Source organism: Hemiscyllium ocellatum, unplaced genomic scaffold (assembly GCF_020745735.1).
Source record: "Hemiscyllium ocellatum isolate sHemOce1 unplaced genomic scaffold, sHemOce1.pat.X.cur. scaffold_173_pat_ctg1, whole genome shotgun sequence".
Taxonomy (NCBI): Eukaryota; Metazoa; Chordata; class Chondrichthyes; order Orectolobiformes; family Hemiscylliidae; genus Hemiscyllium; species Hemiscyllium ocellatum.
In genome coordinates, this window is record NW_026867863.1 from 954,751 (window position 1) to 962,773 (window position 8,023).

Here is an 8,023-nt window from a genome sequence, read left to right on the forward strand (position 1 = left end):
AATGGTGAGCTACTCATTGCAAAGATGGGTAGATTTTTGAAATATATAATTGCAACATTTGCCTTCACTAACCAATGAACATTTTATTTCATTTTTCATCTGTAGAAATCTTAAAATCTTCATCTTTAACAGACTCAATGACAGATCTCCATTGTGTCTCTGGTATCAAATTCCAAAGTGTAAAACCGCTCTGAATTCTTCCACCACAGTCCGCTTTTTGGTAGTGTTCCTGTTGTGGGAAATGCACTTCCCCGCGTGTCAACTGCTGCTCCCAGCATTCTCTCTGGCACTGCACTAATTTTCGTACTGACACTTGCTCACTGTGTTGCTGTGATCATACTTGGTGTTGCATGACCCAGGAAAATGATACAGATCAAGGTTTTTGCATTGTTGAATTCAATTGTCTGTTTAGTCTTATTTAGGATTTTGAAAGTGTCTGTTCTGTACAGAAGTGCTTGTCAAAAACATCTGAGCAGAAGAAAGGTGTTCTGAATAATGACATTGAGCACTATACACTCTCCTCCAGTCTGGAAAACAATTCCTCACAGGCAATTTAATAGACAATAGGTGCAGGAGTAGGCCATTCTGCCCTTCGAAACAGCACTACCATTCATTATGATCATGGCTGATCATCCTCAATCAGTATCCTGTTCCTGCCTTATCCCCATAACCCTTGAGTCCACTATCCTTATGAGCTATATCCAACTCTTTCTTGAAGGAACACGTCCTGCTTTCTCGGGTTCTTCATTCCGTTGACTTCAAATCTTCACAGAATTCAACAGACTTTGTTTCATTGTCTTTTCTTCATTTTTGTTCAGATCACTGTGAGCAGAGTGTCACAGTGGGAATGCCATTGCCCCACAACCCAGAGGCCAGACCATAGTCTTGGGACTGTACTGTGCGATTTAGCATTTCACCAGACCAGGGAGAAATATCTGCTGTTCTGCATAATTTACGCAATTCACTTATTCATAACTTCATACACTTGCTATTATATGTGACGAGGTGGCCGAGAGGTTAAGGCGATGGGCTGCTAATCTATTGTGCTCTGCATGCGTGGGTTCGAGTCCCACTCTCATCGCCGTTTTCGAAGTTGCTATTTTTGCATGCTCACGCCTGTCTTATTGAAATTGGAACTCCAATGGTCAATTTATATGCATCGACGCTATTATAAAATCCCAAAGAATAATTTGAGTAAGTTGCTTAAACTGCATTGAAACGTAGATCGCATTGGGATAATGAAAAGTAACGCGATTTTCTTTTTCATGTCAAGCTGCTGTGACCTTTTATCATATGAAAGAGATCCAGGAAAACCAAAATACAAGATATGCGAAGGGCATGTTTATGTAATGGGATTCTTAATGACTGTTTTGTCAAATGAAATCTGGAGCAGGTTGAGTAGAAGTTATTCATCTTGGTGAGAAGAGTACAGCGCGACAACACAAAATAATGGAAATATTTCAAAAGGGGCAGGGCGTGGGGGTTGGGGCACCGAGAACTGGCTATAAATGCACAGTAGAGAAATGCAGATATGGGTGCCATGCATGGATACGGAGAGACTTACACATTGGTCTCTCCCTCGCCCGTTGCTCTCGCAATTGATGAAGGCTGGACACAAGACACAGATAAACACAAGATGTGGGAAGCAAGCTCCAAAACGTTATGCACATACTGGATGCATCACATTGAACAATGAACAACTGGAGGAGTAGCATGTTCACTACAGGGACTGAACCTAAACTGTGGATCAATAATCGCAAATTCATGCAGCATTAGCACGAAAAATGATTGAATGTGTCTTTATACGCATGTCATTAATAGACGTTTCGTTCTAATACCCGTGTAGTTGAAAGAAGAGGACACCACATGTCAAGATGGATGACAACATAACCAAGTTTTCTTTGAAATTGAGATCCATTTCATCATTGTACACAGTGGACAAGTTCATTTTAAATAATACAAACCACATTCCCTCACCTGGAATAAAAGTGTGATTGCATTACAAACATTGCCCTTGCTAAGTAGCAGTTACTCAACATGAAAAATATGATGTAATTTTTATTGAGCATACATCAATTAGCACCATGATCTAACTTCGGATTGACTGCAATACGCACATGATAAACAATATTTAAGAAAGAATGTCTTTTGGAAGTAATGATTCGGTGCTGACGAAAAATGACATTAAATTCACATGTTGCGGATATTCCACCAATGGCTCCAATGGTGGAAATAGTCAGTGGGCACTATTTCCAAGTTGGTATAGAAGTGTGTGAGTTGCAAGGGTTGGGAGCTCCCACCTCATCTGGAGCAGCGTCTGCTCACATGGACCAGCGAGCATTGGGGTAGCCGGCTGGGAGTTCCCACCACACCTGGAGCAGCTTTTATTTACTTGGAGTAGCAGGGAGCATTGGGGCAGCAGACTGGGAGATCCAACCTCACCCGGAGCAGCTTCTATCGACGTGGAGCAGCAGGGAGTATTGGGACATCAGACTGGGAAATCCAGCATCACCTGGAGCAGTCTCTATTGACATGAAGCAGCAGGGAGCATTGGAACATCAGACTGCGGGATCTTACCTAATTTGAAGCAGCTTCAGTCGACATGGAGCAAGGAGCTTTGCGAGATCCGTCTGGGAGCTCCACTCTCACTTGGAGAAGCTTTTAATGTCAAGTAGCAGCGGGAAGCATTGGGACATCAGAGTGATAGATCCAACCTCAACTGGACCGCTTCTATTGACATGGAGCAGGGAGCATTTGGACATCAGACTGGGAGCACCGACCTCACAAGGACCAGCTCTTAATGACACGTAGCACCTGGGAGCATTTGGCCATGAGAGTGTAGTTCTAACCTCAACTGGACCGCTTCTATCGACATGCAGTAGGGAGCATTGAGGCATCAGACTGGGAGCTCCAACTTAAATTGGAGAAGCTGCTACTGACATGGAGCAGCAAGGAGCATTGCAACCTTAGGTTAGGGGCTCCAACCTCATCTGGAGCAGTTGATATTTACATGGAAGAGAAGGGAGGATTGAGACATTAGGCTGGGGGAAAGGATATTCAACTATTTTAATCTGAAGTAAAATAGGTTTCAAAACTCAGATGTTAATTGATTTATGAATAAACTTTCCCAGGAAAATAATTAATACTTTCGATACTAATGACAAGTCCTGCAAACATCCAACTCAGGAAAATGCATTGGTACAGAGAGAAATGGGAATGATGTTTCATGTCTTTGTCTTTTCTTTTCTGACCGACTCTGCACTGGATTACATCACCGGAAGAACGTTTTCATTCATTTCATGTTGTTCAGTATCCTGCAAATACGGACAGGTCATTAACGTAATCTAAATCTGAAAATTAATAGGAATATGCGATGTTATGATTGGGCTGGAGTTTACCTCTAATTGTGGTGAAAACGCAGCAAAGTAAGGTGCAATTTTTTTGATCAGCAGCGACCTCATTGATTGGCTGCTCAAATTGTGAATGGTAGTCTTTTTAAGACAATTTGAAATGGATCATTGATGGTGATTATCTTTGTTCACCTTGTGACTGTTACTGTTATTGCTCATGTCATTGTCAGCACCACAGCTCTGCAGCGTGTAAAATTTCAGCTGTGCATCTGGCCAGTGGTACAGCCATTCGTATAGCTGGTTACGGATCAGGCGGGTGCAGGTTCAACTTTTGCTTGGCGCAAGCGCATTGTGGAGATTCAACACACATCCAAACTTTTTTTTTGTTACACTGAGGTGGATAATATTTGAAATTTTAATCTCCACGAACGAAAATTCGTTTACTGTCTTCGATCAATTAAACATTACCAAAAGCTCTCAATGTTGAAAATCACATTGCATCAGATTGTATTGAACAAGCATATTTGGAAGCCCCAGTGTTCCGTGCACTGTTTCTTCATCAGGTGGTTGTCAACTGTTGGACTCTAATGTGGCTTTGTATGATTTTTAAATTTGTCCACCCCAGTCCACCACCAACACATCTAAGTCATGGGTATCATCGACACCACGAACGGTCAGTTAAAGTCCACATGATCTTCCAAACTATCGCGCATATTGACACACGCATCAAGTTTCTGCAGAAAGACACCCACCTGATGAAGGAGCGGCTCTCTGAAAGCTCGTGTTTCCACATAAACCTGAAGGACTATGCCCTGACGTTGTGTCATTTTTAACTTTGTCTACCCAACTCAAACACTGGCACTTCCATATCATTGAGAACATCAGTCATGTCCCAGCGCAGTCAGAGAAGGCAATCTTGGAATAGCCTCACTCATTGTTCAGAAGGTACGTTTAATTTTCAGAAACCAACCCACTCAATCGTGAATTACTGCAGATTATTAATGTGCTGAGCTGTTTGTTTGAGCTTTACATTGAATGGAAGCTGGTTAGCTCAGTCCGTTGGCTAACTGGTGTTTGGTATAGAGTGAGACTAATGACGTGGGATTAATTGTCGCACTGTCTCAGGGTGCCAGAAGGATTATCATCTCCTCTGCTTACGTGATCTGTAATACAATGTGACTCTAGTGAGTAGGAATGCACCTGTCGATGTCAAGCATCATTATCATTGGCATCGATTGCCTTGGTCGTTTGGTCACAATGACCAGGAACGGGACTGAGTCCTTTTAATACTCACTGATTTAATGGGATACAGAAAAATGTTGTGCAAAATAGACTTGATTGAAAACTGGGTTTCCAAGGGTCGCTGCGTTGTTTACAGAAAATGTTACATTATCACAGGGCTTCTCACTCGGTCGGCTTCAGTTCGGCACAGAATTCGATTCAACCACACTTCACGAACACGCTTCTGCAAGATCCTAAAGACAACATGAAACACACTGCACTCATCATTAATCTTCACCATGGCTTCATTCAAGGACATAATGCACAGTTTTCATGAATACTGAAGACATAAGAATGTCATGCAAGATTAAATTGAATTTCAGTTTAAATTGTAAAGTGATAAGAATCTCGAGTAAGATACAGAACGCCCGAAATTCATGTTTATTACCGTGGTCAGAACTCTAGTCAGAAAAAGGAGAAATCTGTCCCTGAATCCCCAATATCTAACCGGCAGTTTGCTCCATGTGTCTAGTTGGAAACCTGTGCGAAGGAGCATGCAGCTTGAAAGAGCACCTGGGAGAATCCTCCCCTGTCTGATCTGAAGCTACAACAGCAGCTGTGAGAGCGGTGGGATAAAGAGGTGGACCTTGGTATTCCGTGGTGTAGATTCACATTGTCCTCATCATGCTATTGTTTAAAACCCTCTGTCAGAAACAGCACAGACTGAGAGGAATAGGAGGGGGCCATTTCACCCGCCAGCGCTACCCCGCCATTTGACATAATTACGGCTGATCGAACAGGTCAATGTCTTTTCCCAGCCCATCTACATCAACCTAACACCCAAAGGGGAAAAAGACACTGAATAAATCGAAACACTCTGTGCAACCGTGGGAGGGAACTGTGTTGAAAGACAGTGGGTATCTGCAGTGGGTTTTGTGAATGCGCAGCCGATTGCTGGCTGATCATATTTCAAATGATATGATTTTCTTAAAACTCACCACCAAGAAAGTGAGGAACCTTCTCTGGTCAGTAGCAGGGACGAGAACTCCAGACGATGGGAACTGACGATGAAGCAGCAGAACAATCATTGAATCAGCTAAAATCTGAACAAAATTGCGATTCTGGGGTGAATCAAACCCACAAACTGTGAATCGCGATCTTAACAATGCAGTAGATGTCCACCACGTCTTTCATTGTGCCACTGAGCTGCACTAGCCTCCATTTTACTGCACCGAAAGTTACAGTATTCAACTCTTTCAATAAATATCTGTTTATCTTCGCCCCACCTTCCAGTACCTGCTCCTTATCCGTGCATGCTCTAGCTCCTCAAGTGTTCGGCTCAATACTCCTGAAGTAGTTTGATGACTCTTAGCTTTAGCACACGTTCAAACAGTGAGTTCCAGACAAACAACCGTCTCCGGATGTAAACATTCTTCCTAAATCTTCACTGAATATCCTCTCTGTAGCGTTTCATCTATAACCCTGGTTATTTACCCTTCCCATAAGAAGTTTATTCCTGTCAAACATATCTATTCCATTTCTGTGCACGTTAATCAATTTCTCTCTCAGCTTTCTCCGCTCTCAGATAGAGAGCCCCAGTCGAGCTCATCTATCTTTGCATTGGCGAGAGTGTAGTACTTTAAAAGCACAGAACGTCTGGCAGCATCCGAGGAGGAGGAGAATCGATGTTTCGGGCATAAGCCCTTCACCAGGAAAGAGGCTTTTGAGTCGGGGTTGAGGGAGGGGAATGTGGTTGGTGGTCAGGTAGCTGGGAAACCGATAGATGGATGAAGAGAGGTAGAAGGTGGTAGTTCGGAGGGGCAATGATGGCCGGGTCCAGAGAGCAGTGCCTAGCTGGAGGCTTGGGATTGGGATAATGTTGGGGGAGGTGAAATGAGGAAGCTGTTGAAATACACATTTATCCCGTATGGTTGCAGGGTCCTAAGGTGGAGCAAAAGATTTTCTTCCTCCAGGCATCGGCTGGCAATGGAATGTCGGTGTTGTTTTTTCCCGAAACATCGATTTTCCTACTCCTCAGATGCTGTCAGACGTGCTGAGCATTTCCAGCACTACACTCTCGACTCTGAGCTCCAGCACCTGCAGCCCTCACTTTCGCTTATCTTCGCAGGGGGAATGGTCGAGCTCAGGTACCACGTTGATAAATCTCCTCTGACCACAATCCCGTCCAAACGCACGTTTCCTGAAGGCTGGCAATCACAACAGAATAAAGTTATCAAAAGAAGTGTAGAAACATCGGAACCAAACCAGCAGGTCTAGTGCATCTGGGGAGAAATTTTCGAGCCAAACAATCCGCCTTTGGAATGACTGGTATGTGTAGATGGGGCAGGAACATGAAAGAAGATATTCTGGGTCTAAAATGATTGAACTCCATGTTGGGTACTGAAGATTGCACTGTCTCTCATTCGGAAATGACGTGCCACTTTTCCAACTTGCACAGGCCATGCGGGAGCTCTGCAGCAGACCAAACTGACATGGAGGCATATGAACACAGTGGGAATTTGCAGTGACAGGAATCTAGAAGCTCAAGTTCTTTTTCTGTTTGCAGACAGAACATAGGTGTACTCGCGTTTGTCACCCATTCTGTTTTTTTCTCCCCAGTCTTGACGAGATCACATTGTGAGCAGGAAATGCAGCTTGCTAAATTGAGTGAGAGGCAGATAAATCACTGGAACTTTAGACAGTGAGGAGAGACATCGTAAACAAGTAGCATTGCATCTTCTGAGATTTCGTGCAATTGTGCAATATGGGGAAGTGTTGGGGGCCAAAGAGGACTGGATAATGGTGCTCAGAGAGAAATTGTCCTATATAGTGGCGGTATTCCGTGGTATGGGCGAGTGGGGAAAGGATAGTAGAATGTATATTTTCCTGAGCTACCTTCTATAAGTAAACACTTCACTACGAGCAAAACTACCTAATGATTTTCATTCCAACACTCTAGGTACAGCTTACAGAAGTCACGTGTTTGCACAGTCACTGTCATTGTGTCTCCCCGGGAGCAGCAGCACTCCCACACGCTGATTCAGACAACACAGTTCTTAGTCTGACATGTCCGTTCGAGAATGGAAGGACAGGTATTAATAACCACTCTTGTAACTGAGTACCTGTATTGCTCAATAATAATCGCTTAACTATCCGAACCCCTTTTTAAATCACTTGATACAGAGCCTTGAATGTCTTGGCATCACAAATGCACATCTGAATACTTCGGAAAGTTATGTGGATTTTGCCTCTCCGATCCTTGCATGCACTGTGTTTCAGATTTCAGCCACCCACTGCTTGCAAACGTATTTCCACGCATTCACTGTAATCTTTCCGCATCTGACCTTAACTCGATGCCTGCTCATGATGGAAATCGCCGTCAAAGTGAAACATGCATTTCAGTCTAAGCTATCCATACTCCTTTATATTTTGTACATCTTAATCATGCTCCC

The 8,023-nt window shown here is 43.4% G+C and overlaps 1 non-coding gene across 1 annotated transcript; it reads left to right on the forward strand.

Annotated features, from left to right (window-relative positions):
• Positions 1–999: 999 nt before the first annotated feature.
• trnas-gcu (transfer RNA serine (anticodon GCU)) lies at positions 1,000–1,081 on the forward strand. The gene has a single exon. It is a non-coding gene; the product is annotated as a tRNA-Ser (tRNA).
• The last annotated feature ends 6,942 nt before the right edge of the window (positions 1,082–8,023 follow it).